At 42.4% G+C, this 7,621-nt stretch overlaps 1 pseudogene; it reads left to right on the forward strand.

Annotated features, from left to right (window-relative positions):
• Positions 1-621: 621 nt before the first annotated feature.
• Positions 622-2,799, forward strand: LOC114096601 (presequence protease, mitochondrial-like; annotated as a pseudogene).
• Positions 2,800-7,621: the final 4,822 nt, after the last annotated feature.

The raw sequence follows: 7,621 nt of genomic DNA on the forward strand, positions 1-7,621 counted from the left end.
ATTAAATCTTCTGGCTTCACTCTTTTTATTATTATTATTATTATTTTAGATGGACACAATACTTACTTTATTTATTTTTATGTGGTGCTGAGGATCAAACCCAGTGCCTGACACATGCTAGGCAAGCACACTACCACTGAGCCACAATCCCAGGCCTCTGTTTTCACTCTTGATTGCTGGGCCAAGTTCCCCCTTTACAAAGCCTAATTGAATCTGGACTTGGCACAGACTTTTCTCCCTGGTATAGTGGCTACATAAGGGAGGCCTGCTTCAATATAAGTCTCCAAGGGATTGCCAAGAAAGATATTCAGACAGAAACCTTGTGGATAGAACAGTTGAGAAATAATTGAGAAAGGATTTGAAGAGTGTTGAGGGCCACAGCCAATTCGGGATGACGCATGGCATTTTTCCCAGAAGTAGTGGTTGAGAGATGACTTTTGAGTTCTGGCGGAGTTCCACTTGAGCTCTCGCAGGGATTTCCGGAGAGTTCCCATTGGTTGGGGAAGTGCCAGAGGAGGGATATTTCTGGTTGCTGGTTCCTGGAGGAGCCGCGTGGCGTCTGGGAGAGTTCCCGGGGAGCGTGTGTGGAGTGTGCTGGTGGAGTTCAGAAATAAAGTTTATTCCTGCTTCAGTGGCTCGTGATTTGTGCCCAGCCAGACTGTGGCAGAAGAGATTTGAAGTGAAGCTTTACTTTATACAATTGAAATTCAAATAAAGCATCAGTCTACCAGCTTTGGACTTGCCCTGGCAAAGCTTCCTGCTAGAATCATGATAGGTACCCTGTGGAGCTTTTCCAGGTGGAAAATCAGCTAAATTTAGGCAGTGCCTTAAGGAAAATCCTAAATTTTTCTAAGAAAAAGTATTTTAAGAATAATCAGCATAAACTGACTTGATGAAACCTGATGACAAGTATCATGAGAAATGCAAATAGGAACAGAAAAAAAGCAGGAGGTCAGTTCTCTCTCTGTCTCTCTCTGTCTGTCTCTGTCTCTCTCTCTCTGAAAGCCAAGCAGCAGATCTATGAAAAAGGTTTAGAATTATGGAGTCAGCAAAGTAAACCTCAAGATGCCTCCCGTCTCCCAGCATTGAAAGTCTGAGACATTGAGCCCACCATACCTTTCATCAAGCTGGATGTGGCCTTAACAACTGGAGAAATCCGTGTGTAGTATTGTGCCCAGCCCACCAACAACATGGTGTATTTCTGAGCCTTGTCTAGTTTTAAACACACTTCCCAAGGAGCTGAAGGTACATGTGTCTCTCTTTTGCAACATCCTCACCAAGCTGGGATGTGCCATTCTCTACTATAGAGAATAAGCTCAGCAGATAGAGCCAAAGAAGGAGGCATGACCATGTCTCCCTGCATGCTCCATGGTCAGTCACACCTGGATACTACAAACGGTGTACTTTTTCCATCTCTGCCTGAAGCAAAATCTTCCTGACATGATCTACCTGTGAAGTACTTAACAATCCATGCTTCGGAGAACGCTTCAAAGAGTTAGTTAAGATGACAGACAGCATCTTAAAACCCATTCTCAACTGGGATTCCAGATTCCCAGCATCTGTATACATTCTTCAGAACTAGCCAGACCCTTGTGCCTGTGAGGACTTACAGGAGTTCTTCCTTCAAGGGCATGGATACGGTGAGGTGGATGAAGAGAACTGTTGAAATGACAGACATCAAACCAGTCCTGAGAAAGAAACATCAATTAGACTGATAATATGAGATGTTCAGTGAACACTGCTCATCCACACATGGCTGAGAAACCTGCACACAGTGGCTCTGGTAGAAGTGCACATATGAATGGCTCCCAGATCATAAGAAAGCTGATCACTGTCGAAGCCTGCCAGATGAATGTGTATTTCCTGTTGCGGAAATACATACATGGATTATGTGAATAAGTGTGCCATGATCATCCCCTTCACAGATCCAGATCATGCTAGTCTGAAGATCCTTGCATGTTTGATGGCTGCTAAGTTCTTGCATACAGAAATTGAGAAAAAGCAGGTGTTTGTGGAAAGGTGCTCAACTCAGCCAGGTTGGAATTTTCACTCTAAACAGGGATCCAAATCCAATAGAAACACTTCAGTGTTTTGGGAAGGCTGTCGACTGTGCTAAGTCTGGAACATCCATAAAGCAGAACATCAGTGAAGCCAAACTATCTGTCTTCTCCACTGTATATGCTGCTTCCAGACAAAGGAATGGTCCACTTCTTGCACAGCCTTTCTGATGAGATAAAACAGGCACAGAGGGAGCAGCCCTTCACTGGCACCCATGACATCCTGGCTGCTGTGAGCACGAAGTACCTTTGCACTGGGAAGCACACATGTGGACCAGGGAATGCAAAAATTGCTATGGACTTCCCATGGATAATAAGATAACTGGTCATAAGTATTTTTGACCATACTCTGGAACTCAATTGAACCTACATATGTATAGGTTCTTAAAAATTAAGGCTCTGAGACAAATTTAGCTTGGAAGATCATAAGAGTTACTACTTTTTCCAAAAATCGCAATTATGTCATTCTTGAAATTTGGTCAGGGCTGGGGTTGTGTCTCAGTGGTAGAGTGCTCGCCTAGCATGCGCAAGGCCCTGGGTTCAATCCTCAGCACCACATAAAAATAAATAAAATAAAGGTATTGTGTCTAACCAAAAAATAAAATAAAATCTCTAAAAAATAATTGGTCAGGGCTGGGGATGTGGCTCAAGCGGTAGCGCACTTGCCTGGCATGCATGCAGCCCAGGTTCGATCCTCAGCACCACATACAAACAAAGATGTTGTGTCCGCCGAAAACTAAAAAAATAAATATTAAAAATTCTCTTTAAAAAAATAATAATTTGGTCAAAGGTATTAACTGGCAAGTTGAACAAAACCTGTCTTAAAGAGGGAAGCATGGGCTGGGGATGTGGCTCAAACGGTAGCGCGCTCACCTGGCATGCGCGGGGTGCTGGGTTCGATCCTCAGCACTACATAAAAATAAAATAAAGATGTTGTGTCCACCAAAAACTAAAATTTTTTTTTAAAAAGGGGAAGCATGGTGACCTGAAGAAATTGAAATAATCATGCATTAAATGCCAATACAAATTAGAATTTTAAAATGTACTAATCCTAGAACATTTATGTTAAAACTAAAAGGCAACTCTGAGCTTAAAAAAAAAAAGTATGATAACTAAAATTTTAAAATCGACTAGTTGAAGGGCTGGGGATGTGGCTCTGGTAGAGCACTTGCCTAGCATGTGCAAGGCCCTAGGTTCAATCCCCAGTACAAAAAAAAAAAAAAAATGGCTAGCAGAAGAAATAATAGGTGAATTTGAAGATAGATTGATAGACAAAGTCAAACGGGAAAAAAAGAATTTTAAAAAGTACAGCTACTCGGGAGATTGAGTCAGGAGGACTACTGAACCCAGGGATTTGGGGTCAGCCTGGTCAACACAATGAAACCCCATCTCAGAAAAAAATTTTAAGAAAGTTTCAGAAAAATGTGAGACCTCTGTCCCCCATTAAGCATATCAGCATCTGTGTGATGGAAGTGTCTGAAGAAAAGGAGTAGCAGCAGGTAAAGGACCAGGGATGGGGTTCAGTGATAGAGCACACAATTTGCCTAGTATGCACAAAGGCCGGGCCTCCATCCCCAGCAAAAGAAATAATGGCTAAAATCTTGCCAGAATTACTGAAAAACAATAATTTATACATCCCAGAACACTGTAAATGCCTATGTTTAAAAAGAAGATACCTCAAGTTAATAAATAATAACTTCACTACAAGACACTAGAAAACAGAGCAAACTGACCTAAAGAAAGCAGGAAGAAGCTAGGCATAGTGCTATACACCTGTAATCCCAGAGGCTCGGGAGGCTGAGGGAAGAAGATTGCAAGGTTGAGGGCAACCTGGGCAAGTTAGCAAGACCTGGTCTCAAAATAAAAAATAAAAAGAACGGTATAGCTCAGTGGTAAAGTGCCCCTGGGTTCAGTCGCCAGTGTGAGAGAGAGAAAGAGATGAAGATTAGAGGTTAATGAAACAGTGAGTAAAAATAATAGATAAAAGCAGCAAATTTTTACCAGGCTGACAAAAAATTACTAGAATAAAAGATGAGAGAATCAGGTATGGTGGCACATGCCTGTAATCCCAGCTACTCAGGAGGCTAAGGCAGGAGGTTCACAAGTTCCAAGTCAGCTTCAGCAACTTAGCAAGACACTGTCTCTAAAAAATAAAAAGGGCTGGGACTGCAGCTCAGTGGTTGAACACCCCCTGGACTCAATTTCCAGCACCACAGAAAAGAAAAAAAGAAAGAACATTACTATTGAGCGTACAGGAGTAAAAAGGAATACTATGAACAATTACATGCCAACATGTTGATTAATTTGGATGATATCTTTTTTTTTTTTTTTTTTAAAGAGAGAGTGGAGAGAGAGAGAGAGAGAGAGAATTTTTTAGCTTTTCGGCAGACACAACATCTTTGTTTGTATGTGGTGCTGAGGATCGAACCCGGGCCGCACGCATGCCAGACGAGCGCGCTACCGCTTGAGCCACATCCTCAGCCCCTTGGATGATATCTTATTCCATTCATGCTGTTATTACCAAATACTACAGATTGGGTAATTTAAAAATAATATAAATTTAGGCTAAGGTTTTGGTTCAGTAGTAGAGTGCTTGCCTAGCATGTGTGAAGCACTGGGTTCGATCCTCAGCACCACATAAGTTATTATATCCATCTACAACTAAAAATATTTTTAGACTTTTTTAATATAACTTTATTATAATTTTTAATGTCCTGAGGATCGAACCCAGTGTCTTACACATGCTAGGCAAGTGCTCTACCATTGAGTCACAACCTCAGCCTTAAAAAAAATTTTTTTTTTTTTGGTACTGGTGATTAAGCCCAGGGGTGCTTAGCCACTGATCTACGTCCCCACCCCCTTTTTTTAATATTTAGAGATAGGGTCTTGCTAAATTGCTGAAGCTGGCTTTGAACTTGCAATCCTCCTGTCTCAGCCTCCCAAGTCACTGGGATTACAGGTGTGCATCACTGTGCCCAGCTCGAAATATATTTTTAAAAATAACATAATTGTATTTTCCAGTTCTGGAGGTTGGGAAGTCCAAGATCAAGGCAGAACTGACTGATTGTGTCTGGTAATGGCTTGTTCTCTGCTTCCCCCAAAGCACCTTTTTCCTATGCTCTCATGTGACAAAAGGGCAGAAGGGGAAGTAGGGCACTCCCTCCAGCCTCTTATGAGTACACTAATCCCACTCATGAAAGTGGAAAGCTCACACCTCAGTCACTTCCCAAGATCCTACCTTTTTTTTTTTTTTTTTTAGAGAGAGAGAGAGAATTCTTTAATATTTATTTTTTAGTTTTCGGTGGATACAACATCTTTATTTTTATGTGGTGCTGAGGATTGAACCTAGCACCCCGCGCATGCCAGGCGAGCACGTTACCACTTGAGCCACATCCCCAGCCCAAGATCCCACCTCTTAATAACTATCACATTGGCTGTCAGCGGATCCAACGTGATTTTTTTTTTTTTTTTTGTACTGGGGATTGAACCCAGGGGCACTTTACCACTGAGCGACATCCCACTCTTTTTTTTAAAGTTTTAATATTTATTTTTATGTGGTGCTGAGGATCGAACCCAGTGCCCCGCACATGCCAGGCGAGCACGTTACCGCTTGAGCCACATCCCCAGCACCCCCACTCTTTTTTTTTTTAAATATGTATTTTATTTAGAGATAGGTTCTCACTGAGTTGCTTAAGGCCTTGCTAAGTTGCTGAGGCTCTTGAGCTCATGATCCTCCTGCCTCAGCCTCCCGAGCTTTGGGATTACAGGTATGTGCCACTGCACCCATCCCAACATGAATTGTGAAGGAACACCTACATTACAAACCATAGACTGTGGTTTGGACATAGATTGAATGTGTCTCCTAAAGATTCATCTCCAAAAACGATGTTCCCTATTGTAACGATTTTAAGAGGTTGGTGAGCTTTCATGTAAGGTCATGGAGACACCATCCTTGGAAGGGATTAAATGCATTTCTTACAAATCAACTTCTTTTCTTTTAAACTTGTATAAAAAAATTCTTTATAAATTACTCAACGTCAGGTATTTTGTTTTAGGAACACAAAATAGACTTAAGACATAGATAAATTCCTAAACAGGCACAAAGTACAGAAATTGACTCAAGAAGAAAGCTTATTCTCTGCTTCCTGGCTCCTCTGAGCTGAGCAACTTTCCTCTGCCATGCCTTTCCACCATGTGGTCTGCCTCCCATTAGTCCAGAGTGATGGAGTCAATCAACTGTGGATGAAACCTCTGAAACCAGTTATTTTGGGGGCAGAAGCTGAACAACCTACCAGTGGTCCTGAGGGGAGCTTGGGTCTGCAAATTGACTCCCTAAGAGGAGGAGCAGGCCAGGGCTGATGAAACCTTGCCCCTCTCCTGCCTCCCTTCACAGGGGATGCTGGGGCCCCTGGTTGAGCATGTGCTTTGATGTTCAAATCAGAGAAGAAATCCAGCTGCTAAGAGAAACCAAAATGCCTGACTGATCTGTCCCCTGGAGACCTCCAAGGTGGAATGGCCTGGGTGAGACAGCAAAGGCCAGTTTCTCCCCTAGTTAGCTCTTCTTTCAGGCAGGCTGCAGCATGCTTGCCTGGGGCAAGCTGGGCCCTTGATAGATTAAGAAACAGGTGTGCAGCTGTTGTCTCTAACTAATTAGAACAAATTTAAAATATATATTTAAAAAAGGAAGGGAAGGAAAAAGATGCCTGTTTTATCCTTGCTCTGTGGAGTAGCCATCCAGCTGACACACTGTGACCCCATCTGAATTCTGTGGCATCTGGAGAGGAGAAGGCCTTATTAGCACTCTACATTCCATACTTCATTCTCTCTGTCCTGAGGTCCCGCCTCCCCCCAGAGCCATGCTGGAGCATATGGCTGAGACACAGTGCTCTTCCTCCTAGCTCTTGCAGCCTGCCCTGAACAGATGCCCCTCTGTAGAGGGACAGGAGCTTTGAGGGCGGGAAGTCCGACTTGTGGATGGGTACCTGCAGAGCTGGCACAGCACCTGGATCACAGCTGGCCTTCAACGAGTATCTGTAGAGTTAAATTTTTCCTTAAAATTGCCAGAGATGGAAATGTTTTTCCCTGGAAATGCATTACAAGGGGCTGAGATTCTTCTAAAAGCCTGACTTGAAATTCCTTAACCATTTGATTTTCTTGCTTACATTCTATCAACTCTGCAAAATTTTTTGAGAACTGATTGGCTAATTAGGGAAGGAACTTCCCAGATGCAAAAATAAAATGAGCTCCTTCCTGTGTTGTCCAGCGTGGTCACGGCCACTAGCTGCTTGTGGCTGCTCCTGATAGATAAGTGTTGTAAATATAAAATGCACACCGGAGTTTGAATTCATTGGCATAAAGAATGTAAAATATCTCAATTTTTTCTATTGATCATATGTTGAAGTGATGCTATTTTGGATATTGAGATATTCATATTTTTAAAAAAAGAAATAGGGCTGGGGTTGTGGCCCAGTGGTAGAGCACTTGTCTAGTACATGTGAGGCACTGTGTTTGATCCTCAGCACTACATTTTAAAAAATGAATAAAAAATGAAGGTATTATGTCCA

This window comes from Marmota flaviventris, chromosome 7 (assembly GCF_047511675.1).
Source record: "Marmota flaviventris isolate mMarFla1 chromosome 7, mMarFla1.hap1, whole genome shotgun sequence".
In the NCBI taxonomy this organism is placed as follows: Eukaryota; Metazoa; Chordata; class Mammalia; order Rodentia; family Sciuridae; genus Marmota; species Marmota flaviventris.